The sequence below is a fragment of the Somniosus microcephalus genome, chromosome 6, assembly GCF_052327205.1.
Source record: "Somniosus microcephalus isolate GS21.2 chromosome 6, FLI_Smic_1.0, whole genome shotgun sequence".
NCBI classification, from domain to species: Eukaryota; Metazoa; Chordata; class Chondrichthyes; order Squaliformes; family Somniosidae; genus Somniosus; species Somniosus microcephalus.
Window position 1 is genome coordinate 243,547,500 of NC_140992.1, and position 12,566 is coordinate 243,560,065.

The window sequence follows — 12,566 nt, forward strand, 5'->3', positions numbered from 1 at the left end:
ATTCAGTGACTCCCACGATGGCACATCTAAAATTAGGGAATTCTGTGTGCAGGGAATTACAAGCACAAACCCAAGGTCTATGACTCTGTGCACCAACAGTGGTATGGTTTAAATTGTAAGCATCTACTTGGAATCTGTCACTTATACTGTCCTACATCAAGCAATATAATACAACCACACGGTATATAAACAAGGCTTATTGGGTTCACGGGCTGAATGCTAATCAGGGATGATATTATTGCATCAGATTCTAGATTTTATTTCTGCAAAAAAAAGCCTAAAATGTTCTCATATCAAGAAGATCCCAGGTTTGATACCTTTCCTGGACTGAATTGGCTGTTTTCAGCTGGTGCAGATTTAGTTCTCACAATTGGCCTCAGTGCCTCCGGATTATGAAAGTTGGCTAGCATTTCCACTCCTGATCTCAATCCACAACCCCTGCTGGAAGTGTGTGAGTGTTCACGTTGGGTGACAATAGGATTGCGCTCAGCAGTGATACCTCCACAGTCAAATAGCTTGTCAACACTTGCTGTCAAAGTTAACGTGAATAATAGCCACTTTGGTAAGGTACTGGAGGACATCCAGTGTCCATGCAAACATATTCCTACATGGAGTTAGCACCTTAAAGAGAGGAGTGGAGAAAATATATAAGCTCATGTTGAACGGCAAACTTGCCAGAGATAAAATGGTGGCGGGCAGTGAGCCAATCCTGTACTCACCTGATATCTACACATGTGTACTTTCCAGCAGAATTCACTGTTACTGACTGCAATTGCTTCCTGCTTTTACAGATTACAAATATGTTAAATTGTGGCATTTATTTTATTGAGAGCTGGTAGTATAATCCAGTCTTTTATTCTTGCTGCATACGTGGTTATGTAAAATGTTGTGTATATTCATCATATACCGTGTGCATATGTTTGGGTCAAATATTTTGCAGTGGGGCAGGGAGCTCAAACAGAATGATCACCAGGCAGCGCAGGGTAGTTGCCACGGGAATTACTGGAGTTGTGAAATAGATGCATCAGTACATTTGGCTGCCATTGCACTGCACTGTCTCTGATTTATCTTGGCTTGAATACTAGCCTATTACTTTTTCTCATCTCCTTTCCTGAAGGTGCTGACTCATGATGAGACACAGATTTACAGGTGCCAGCTGCTCTTTCTTACCTCAAAGTGGCAATTGTGTGAGTATCGGTAGGTTATTAATCTCAGTAAAGCGCACTTTTGAAGTCCACAGATACACATTTTCCAATAGGAGTCGCTATTTAGTGATCGGAAGTAGAATCTCTGACTGATATATCTTCCCTCTCTTGAGGCCAACTGTCATATCCCTTCTGCTACTCTGACTGTCGTCAGCAGGCTCATCACAAACCAAGCATTAGCCTTATGTGTGTCATGCTTTGCAAGGTTAACACACCTTGTAATCTCATTGCAATACGAGTACTATCTATTAGAACCTCATCAAAACAAGTCATATTGGATGTAAAAATCTTCTGTAAAGCTACAGTTATAAATAATTTATTTCCCAGTATCATGAGGCACTGTCTTGATGAGCACACCTGCAACTATGAATAGATAATTGATAGGAAAGACTGATATGTAAAATTTAAAAGTTTTAAGAGAACATCTGATTAGTAGTCTTACCTTTGAAATATTATTTACAAAGAATTATGATTATTAGCATCCTATTTGTTTGTTTCTATTTAATTAGAGCTGATGCCCTTGTTGTGCTAATGCCCTCATTGTATTGATGCCCTCTTTGTGTTGATGCTCTCATTGTGTTGATGCCCTCTTTGTGTCGATGCCCTCATTGTGTTGATGCCCTCTTTGTGTTGATGCCCTCTTTGTGTTGATGCCCTCATCGTGTTGATACCCTCATCGTGTTGAAGCCCTCATTGTGTTGATGCCCTCTTTGCAGTTTGGAAGCTTTACTAACACGTGTTCAAAGAGGGATCAGCATTGTCATCAGATTTTCTGTCCATTTGGGGTTGGATATATCACACAGCACAAGCGCCATGTCTTGAAAATTTCAAATTCTATATATTTTTTCTGTACTTGATGATTTCTAAGCACCTGATCTCTGTTGCTGGGTGTGAATAAAAACTGTTTCCTGCAATAATAATACTGTGTTCCTCAGGGTATCTGACCTTGCCTTTCGATAGTTAGGACAGGGGATCCCCAGGTGTATGTCAATATTTCCAGGAGATTCTCCACACAGAAAAGTTTGAATTATTCTGATGTCAATGATTGTGACACCAAATTTTCTCACATTTAAGGGGGCACAATGACATGGGGGAGTCAATACTGGAGCGTAAATTGGCGCTGAACCAGTTCCGCCCCATTTTTCGGCTGCTGGAATTTACATTTTGCACTTTGAGTGCAGCTTGGACCTGCTGATGGGAACTAATCTAATGGGGGTAACTGAAATTGCAGTAGGTGCAATGTAAAGGAATGTGGACACCTGAAAGGTATTGTCATATGGGAATACTAGATTCTTACAGCCTTTGGAAAGGTTCAAATGGATTTCAACCTTATTTTAGCCATTGAGAAAGCTGAGGGAGGAGAGGGGAAAGGAGTAGCAAACAAAGTCTAAGGAAACCCATTGTGGAGGCACAAATATGAGGATAAGTGACCGACTTGTTTTGAGGCTGCTGTCGTGGAAGTGGTGCTGCAAAAGGTCCTGTTTGCCACTCCAGCATGCCATCCCCATAGGTCAGTACTGCAGCCTGCCTGGAAGGAGCTGGAGGGAGGCTTGAAGCCGTAACTGACCGTTCCTGTCACGAGCTGTGCGCGCCCAACAACACATGTTGCTGCAGGTATCCTTGCAGCAGGTGGCACAGCTCAGCAGTTGACTTTTCAGTCAGACCCAGAGCCTGTGACACCACTTTCCCTTGGTTGTTGCCCGCAGATCTGCCAAAGTAGTTCAGATATGGTTGGTGGCCTATTTGCTGGTGCTGCTAATCAGGCTATGCTGTCCTGTTGATCACCCTGGAATGCCTTCCTCCATACAGTACCATTTAAAGCATGGTATACTGCGATTGGAATGTCTCTACAGAACCATCACATATACCATCCATGCCAGGTTTGATAATACAGCCTTCCTTGGGAATCAGAGCCTCTGCACATATTCATCCTCTGACAAAGCGAGGTTTGTGCACCTCTGTAGATGTGGTGTAAGGCATATCAGTGGATGGGCACAGAACAACACCTGTGATGTTCATCTGTTGCTCCTCCTTTGTCCTACAGAAGCTCAGATGTAGGGAGATATCCACTGGGAAACCAATTGGTGGCACTATTGGAACTGCAGGGTGAAAAAAAACAGCAGCCACAGAACAATTTCTACATAAGCAAAAAAAAAGGAAAAACTTTGCATAAATGGCCTTAAAACTGTTCACTGAATGTCTTATGATGCTTTTTAAATGGACTTCCACTGGTTTCCTAGTAACCCTGGACACCCATTATATTTGGGTGTGAATTGCACTTGGTGTCCTGCACATATAGGACAAAATTACATCACTGCCTGCTTCAGGTGGGAGCTTGCTGACACTATTTACTTACCCAGCAGAAATGCCCATCATGTGCACACTGAGGGGAGATTTGGCATAAGGGACCTCCACCAATTTCCCCTTCCATTACACCCCATAGGCACCAGTTTACAGAGTATAATGGAAATTAAAATCATCTCCATGCCCTTTTAAGGGAATATGGAAGGAATCTTCAATGAACTCAACACCATCTGGGTAACACTGACTATAAAATATATTACAATGACTGATTCTTGCTTTCAACAAAGTCACAACAATAAACATTAAGGAACAATTTCCTAAAAAAAGAATGATATTGAGTACCATGCTCCTCACCCTGATGGCACATAATTAATGTAAATATGTCTTTAGGTTGTCTATCTTTGCAAAGTTCTGCCGCTCCAGGTATCCATCACTAAGCTTCCGCTCTAGGACCAATGACCAAGGCCATGTCCTGGACACACAGCTTTCTATGTGTGTTTCCTCCATTTCCCCAAATCCCACGGTTAGTTCAAAATATAACAGCAGACAGAATGGAACTTATACTGGTACTGTCTTCCTATCCCAGCAAGCCATGCTTCTCAGACATCATGACGATAAGAAGAGCAGGATACCTCGCAAGAGGGATCTCCTTTCATGGTTGGAGGAGGGATCAAATATTGTGCCTGAACCTGGAGATATTTCAGTTGATCATCTGGTTATTGAAAAATAAAGGGGTAATTTTCATCTGCCTATTACCGTTGATGCGCAAAAATGGGGCGGAAGGCAGATGACTTTTTTTCATTTCCTACTGCCCACTGTTATTTTACCATTATCATTGCTGCTTCTCAGGTATCTCTTAATAAGTTCTCTTTATTCTTTGAACGATATATGTCCTCCATACACCAAGATACACACATTCATCCCAGCAGATCTACCAGGTGTATAGTTTATTTGGTGAGCGGGGGGAGGAATTAGTGCTAAGTGGTTGGTTTCAGTTCAGATTCAGTCCTGTACAAACTGTCACAGGTCCTGTGGCTTCGTACAATGTGGGAGTAGGAGATCACATGTAACACTACCTATCTGCAACATCATGACAATATTTTCATAGGTTTTCCTGAGAACCTATCAAATCAAGCAATACTCCTTGAATGTGTGGAGGATACATAGCATTCAAAGAATGAAAACCATGCCAGGATGGCAATGCATTTTTTTTAGAATAAGGAATACCAAAATGGCAAAGGCAGGTAATCTAAATAGGCCTTTGCTCACAGGGGTGATGTTAAGATGTATTCAGCATTGCTGTTACATTGTTGTAAATATAAGGGATGCAATAAATGTCTTGAACATCTGATTGTTGTGGAAATAATTCAGAAGTGCAAAACAAACATGGGAGAATTACATTCTAACATGCTCTCTCAACCAATGCAGCACAGGAAATGGTTTCTAAGTATGCATGCTTTCTTATGAATAATTTAAATATTGGTTCTCTTACAGATGTGTCACACACAATACAGGTAACGTGAATGATGCAAACACCAACTTAGTATGAGGAAGAAATGCCATATTATTTTGCTGCTTGAAGCTGACACAGATAAACTCACTCACTCATCACTTGGACCTTTGAGTTATGTGGCCTTACATCACTCATTGAGATATTTGCACTGTTCAATGAGCATTTAAAATATTTTCACTATGGATTAATAATGAATGAAGAAAAGGATCATTATCAGTTATTAACGTCAAGAATAAGAATGATAAAGTGTGAGACTTGTTAGGTCTGTTGCTACATGTGTGGAACATCAAGCTACTGTTACGTGCATGCCCTCTACTGGAGCTGGTGAGTGAGACAGATTTAAACAGCCCTCTTCTATTCCAGTCACTCCCAAACTTTCATAGGAATAGGAGTAGGCCATTCAGCACCTCAAGCCTGTTCCACCATTCAATCAGATCATGGCTGATCTTTGCGCAATTCCCGGGTGGAATGAGCGCACGCCACCCACCATATTGTACACTGAGGTGCCAATTTTACACCTGTAAAATAGGCGTGGCACCAACAAAATTCTAGGGCAAGGTCTTTAAACAGCCTGTGCCAAGGCTGTTTCATTGACAGGAGTGACAGTGAGTGGATACCTTGCAAGTGGATCCCCTTGAGCTACTTCACTGAAACGTGTCTACAAGAGATGGTTGACCAAAGAGTTCCAATGCATGAATGAATTTCTCACCTGCTGTCAAGTTGGTTTGGTCTGTTTACAGATTAGCAGCCATTTGTTTAATCCCTCATCCTATTACAGGCTGGCATTTACAGGCGTTCAGAAACAGTTACCTGTTCACCAACTGTCTTGTCGACCAATGTGCTGAATTAGAACTGTTTATTAAAAATAAAATTTCCTCAGCGAATTTGTCTAGGATGTATCTGCAAAAGACCAGGAAAGTCCTAGGTTCAATCACCAGTCTCTTTCCGAGTTTGCTGATCTCAGCCGAAGAGGCAATAGAATTGCCACAATTATCCTCTGTGCCCCTGGTTTAGGGAGGGCAAAACCACCCAGGATTTGCACTCCTGATCCCTATCCAGTAGCCGCAGCTGGAAATGTGTGTATGGATTTCAGGAGAGAACAGGATTAGGCTAGGTCGAATAGCCTGCTGATAATGTCAAGGCTCACACATAAATAATAGCCACTTGGGTGAAGTAGAAGATACCATAGCAATGAGTCAATACTTTCAGGAGAGGAGAGGGAAGAAAGTTCCCACTTAAGAGTACATCACTCAAAACATTGCCTGTTGACACATATATAAACATGGTGTGGAGATGCCAGTGTTGGACTGGGGTGGACAAATGTAAGAAGTCACACAACACCAGGTTATAGTCCAACAGTTTTATTTGAAATCACAAGCTTTCGGAGCGCTGCTCCTTCGTCAGGTGAAGTGGAGAGATGCATAAAGACACAGCTTATATAGTCAGAGAATAATGCCATATATAAACAGCTGATTAGAGCATTACTTCTATCTCTGCAACATTGGGCTGGATTTTGCCAGTGTGGGCGGGTTGGGGCATGTCAGGTGGAAATGGTGTCAGGACCCCGACTCCTAAATGATGTGTTGAAAAAGTGGGATTTTCCCTTAATTGGGCAATTGATTTCCTGCGTGTGAGAACCACTGGCCCAATGAGTCTTTTCACACAGAAAGTCGCCTCCGATGATGTCATCAATGCTGTTGGATTTAAGGCCTGCAAGCAGCCTTGATTCTTCTGGAGACTGCAAAGGCTCTGCAATTTATATGAAGAAGTTGAATTGTGGAAAATGTCAACGATCAAGCAAAAGTGTGCTCCTCGGTTTGATGAGCCCTCCCTCCAAGCTCTGGTGTACGGAGCCAGCTGTAATAAGGAGGTGCTGTTCCCTTCCTCAGGGAGAAAAAAGCCACCCCAGCAGACAAAAGCTGTGTGGCTACAAGTGGCCCAGGAGGTCAACTCCATTTCGCTGAGCCGCAGAACCTGGCTGCAATGCAGGAAGAGGTTTCATGACCTTCTCCGCACAGGAAAAGTGAGTATGACTTTCCCACCTCCCTCAATCTGATCCCCATTGCCTCTCCTCACCAGCACTCTGCTTTGCCAACCTCTTCCTCCACATCCCACTTGACACTTACATCCCTGCACCCTTACCCATTCCCTCACTCTCTATGGTCACATTCACTTAACTATTTGACCATGGAGCCCTCACACTCCCTATCACTGTGATGCCATGACAACAACAACTTACAACACACAGGGAGGGTCCTTTGTATCCTTCTAAGCATTCACTGCACTCACTCCTTCATTCTCACTCAAACTCCACTTGTGTCCCTCATTGCAGGAAAAGAGAGCCCACAATAAGAGGGAAAGAACCATGACAGGAGGAGGGCCACACTCAGTAGCCCAGCTCACCCCCTGGGAGGAGGCGGCCCTGGAAATTGCTGGGATCGAGGAGGATACCCAAGTGGGGGACGGACAGACGGGCGCATGACAGCAAGCTGGGGACAGAATAGTTTGGAATCTCTCTCATTGACATAGCATGAGTCACTGATAATGATTCTGATGCTCTAACAGATTGACTTATGATCATCTGCAATATTCAATGTGCATGTAACCTTGACCTCACATCTCTAACTCTTTCCTTTACTCCCCCACAGGACCATCAAAAGCCCCCGTCCCCACTATGCAGGAGGAACAGCCTGAGCCTCCAAATCTCAGAAAAGTGCGAAAATAATAGGGTAATAATAGTGGGGGATTTCAACTTCCCCAATATAAATTGGGATAGTCAGAGTGTGAAAGGCTTAGAGGGTGCAGAATTCTTAAAGTGCATCCAGGAGAGCTTTTTGAGCCAACATGTAGAAAGTCCTACAAGAGAGGGGGCGGTACTGGACCTAATTCTGGGGAATGTAGCCGGGCAAGTGGTGGAAGTGTCAGTAGGAGAGCATTTTGGCGACAGTGACCACAATTCGGTGAGATTTAAGGTGGTCATGGAAAAAGACAAAGACGGCCCGGAAATAAGGGTTCTAAATTGGGGGAAGGCCGATTTTAATATGATAAGGCAGGATCTGGCCAAATTGGACTGGGAGCAGCTACTTATAGGAAAATCCGCATCAAAACAGTGGGAGACTTTCAGAAGGGAAATAGAGAGAGTACAACGCCAACATGTTCCTGTAAAGGTCAAGGGTGGGACCAACAAGCAAAGGGAACCTTGGATGACAAGGGATATACAAAAATGCATTAGAAATAAAAGGGGGGCTTTTGGCAGTTACAAAAGACTAAAGACGGAAGAAGCCCTAGAGGAGTATAAAAAATGCAGGGGCATACTTAAAAAAGAAATTAGGAGGGCGAGGAGGGGCCATGAAATAACACTGGCGAGCAAAATAAAGGAAAATCCTAAGATGTTTTATAAGTATATTAAGGGCAAGAGGATAACCAGGGAAAGGGTAGGGCCCATTAGGGACCAAAGTGGCAATCTGTGTGTAGAGCCAGATGATGTAGGCGGGGTTTTAAATGATTTTTTTGCATCTGTGTTCACTATGGAGAAAGACGATGCAGACATAGAAATCGGGCAAGGGGGCTGTGACATATTTGAACATATTAGCATCGAGAGGGAGGAGGTGCTAGCGGTTTTAGCAGGCCAAAAAGTGGATAAATCCCCAGGCCCGGACGAGATGTATCCCAGGCTGCTGTGGGAGGCAAAGGAGGAGATTGCAGGGGCTCTGACACAAATTTTCAGAACCTCTCTGGCCACAGGGGATGTACCAGAGGACTGGAGAACAGCTAACGTAGTACCATTATTCAAGAAGGGTAGCAGGGATAAACCAGGGAATTACAGGCCAGTGAGCCTAACATCTGTGGTAGGGAAATTATTGGAAAAAATTCTGAGGGACAAAATTAGTCTCCACTTGGAGAGGCAAGGATTAATCGGGGATAGTCAGCATGGCTTTGTCAAGGGTAAATCATGTCTGACAAATCTGATTGAATTTTTCGAGGGGGTGACTAGGGGGGTGGATGAGGGAAATGCTGTGGATGTGGTTTACATGGACTTCAGTAAAGCTTTTGACAAAGTCCCGCATAGGAGACTGGTCAAGAAGGTAAGAGCCCATGGGATCCAGGGTGCCTTGGCGCATTGGATCCTAAACTGGCTGAGTGGCAGGAGGCAGAGGGTGATGGTCGAAGGTTGCTTTTGTGACTGGAAGCCTGTGTCCAGTGGGGTACCTCAGGGATCGGTGCTGGGTCCCTTGTTGTTTGTGATCTACATAAATGATTTGGATGAGAATGTAAAAGGTATGATCAGTAAGTTCGCAGATGACACGAAAATTGGTGGGGTGGTAAATTGTGAGGAGGAAAGCCTCAGGCTACAGGACGATATAAACAGGTTGGTCAGATGGGCGGAAAAGTGGCAAATGGAATTTAACCCTGAAAAGTGCGAGGTAATGCATTTTGGACGGACAAATAAGGCAAGGGAATACACAATGAGTGGTAGGACCCTAGGAAGTACAGAGGGTCAGAGGGACCTTGGTGTACATGTACATAGATCCCTGAAGGCAGCGGAACAGGTAGATAAGGTGGTTAAAAAGGCATATGGGATACTTGCCTTCATTAGCCGAGGCATAGAATATAAGAGCAGGGAGGTTATGATGGAGCTGTACAAAACGCTGGTGAGGCCACAGCTGGAGTACTGTGTGCAGTTCTGGTCGCCTCACTATAGGAAGGATGTGATTGCTTTGGAGAGGGTGCAGAGAAGATTCACCAGGATGTTACCTGGGATGGAGCGCCTCAGCTATGAAGAGAGGCTGGACAGGCTGGGGTTGTTTTCCTTGGAGCAAAGAAAGCTGAGGGGGGACCTGATTGAGGTGTACAAAATGATGAGGGGCATAGATAGGGTAGATAAAGAGGAACTTTTCCCCTTAGTAGGGGGGTCAATAACAAGGGGGCATAGATTCAGGGTAAGGGGCAGGAGATTTAGAGGGGATTTGAGGAGGAACTTTTTCACCCAGAGGGTGGTTGGAATGTGGAACTCAATGCCTGAAAGGGTGGTAGAGGCAGGAACCCTCACAACATTCAAGAAGCATTTGGATGAGCACTTGAAATGCCATTGCATACAAGGCTATGGACCAAATGCTGGAAAATGGGATTAGACTGGACAGGGATGGATGGGCGGCGCAGACACGATGGGCCGAAGGGCCTCTTTCTGTGCTGTAAAACTCTATGACTCTATGACTCTATGAATCCTCAGAGGAAGCTGCAACCTCTGAGGGCGCAACGTCAGCAGAATTCAGTGCATCCAGCACCAGCGCAGACACTCACACCTCGGCGGGACCTTCGCGAGATAGAGTAGTGTTGGCACCTGGTGTATCACAGCTCACAAGTGAGCATCAGCAGATGGTGGAGACAGGGTCAGCAGTGGAGAGTCCTCGTCGGAGGGCGCAGCTGCATGTCGACCCTCTGCCATGGGTACATCCAGAAGGAGAGCGCTGCTGGAACTCCATGAACAGGTGCAGGAGTCTCTGGCAGGTTTTGTCTCCAGGGTCACTGTGAGTGTGGAGCGAATGGAGGAGTCCATCGCAATGATGAGCAGAGCCTTTGTGGAGTCATTGGCGCATGAACGCATCATCGCGAAAAGGATGGCAACCTCTGTGGAAAGGATGGCTACTTCCATGGTAAGGCTGGCTACCATAGAGGAGAAGATGGCTACAGTAGAGGAGAGGATGGCTATGGTAGAGGAGAGGATGTTATGTCCATGGAGGAGCTTAGTCACCAGGGTATTGAAAACATGGTTATTGTTCAGAATAGAATGACATCTCTTGAAGAGCAATGGTCAGCTATTGAGCAAACAAACCAGACCTTCATGCAAGTCCTCTGGAGTAGGACTTCCAGTTCAGAAACGAGTCCTCATGGCCCCCCTGCAGTGCAGCAAGGTGCTGTCAAGCCACTTGCTAGCTCTGAAGTGGGGCTGACCCATGAGTGGGATGTTGGTGACAGACAAAAAGGAAGTGAGGGCTCCTCTCCAAGCCCTCACATGACCATGCCACTGCAAAGCCCTCAGTCAGAGCCTCACCAGAGTCCTCACCCAACTGCGATGGGCGTCTCAGCCCCTGCACAGCCACAGGAGCAGCAGACTGTTGGCGAGCCCGCACAGGTTAGCCACCCCAGAGGACGCCCGCCAAAGGCGTCGAGACAGGAGCAGCAAGAGAGTGAGCAAGGGGCCTCCACATCTGCTGAAGCCACAGGGGAAGCACCACATAGGAGCACGCGTAAGAGGAAGATAAAGCACTACTATTCACAAGGGTAGTCACTTGGGTGCTGTGTTTTGTTTTTGGACCAGCCATCATTGTGATTGTATTACAAAGTGTTTTGAGGAGGAAGAATTCCTAGAGTGTATACGGGATGGTTTCCTGGACCAATATGTTGAGGAACCAACTAAAGATCTGGCCATCTTAGACTGGGTATTATGTAATGAGAAAGGATTGATTAGCAATCTTGTTGTGCGAGGTCCCTTGGGGAGGAGCGATCATAATATGATAGAATTCTTCATTAAGATGGAGAGTGAAGTATTTGACTCAGAGACCAGGGTCCTGAATTTAAATAAAGGAAACTACGATGGTATGAGGTGCAAGTTGGCTAGGATGGATTGGGGAACGTTACTTAAAGGGTTGACGGTGGATAGGCAATGGCAAACATTTAAAGATTGCATGGATGAACGACAGAATTTGTTCATCCCTGTCTGGCATAAAAATAAAACAAAAATGGTGGCACAACTGTGGCTAACAAGGGAAATTAGGGATAGCATAAGATCCAAGGAGAGGACATATAAATTGGCCAGAAAAAGCAGCAAACCTGAGGATTGGGAGCAGTTTAGGATTCAGCAAAGGAGGACAAAAGGATTAATTAAGAGGGAGAAAATAGAGTATGAGAGTAAACTTGCAGGGAACATAAAAACTGACTGTAAAAGCTTCTATAGATATGTGAAGAGAAAAAGATTGGTGAAGTCAAGCGTAGGTCCCTTGCAGTCAGAATCAGGAGAATTTATAATGGGGAACAAAGAAATGGCAGACCAATTAAATACATACTTTGATTCTGTCTTCACAAAGGAGGACATAAATAACCTCCCAGAGATGTCGGGGAACATAGGGTCTAAAGAGAGGGAGGAACTGAATGAAATCAGTATTTGTAGGGAAATGGTGTTAGGGAAATTGATGGGATTGAAGGCCAATAAATCCCCAGGGCCTGATAATCTACATCCTAGGGTACTTAAGGAAGTGGCCCTAAAAATAGTAGATGCATTGCTGGTCATCTTCTAAAATTCTATAGACTCTGGAACAGATCCCATGGATTGGAGGGTAGCTAATGTAACCCCACTATTTAAAAAAGGTGGTAGAGAGAAAATGGGGAATTATAGACCGGTAAGCCTGACATTGGTAGTGGGGAAAATGCTAGAGTCCATTATAAAAGATGTAATAGCAGAGCACTTGGAAAACAGTGACAGGATCGGACAAAGTCAACATGGATTTACAAAAGGTAAATCGTGCTTGACTAATCAACTGGAATTT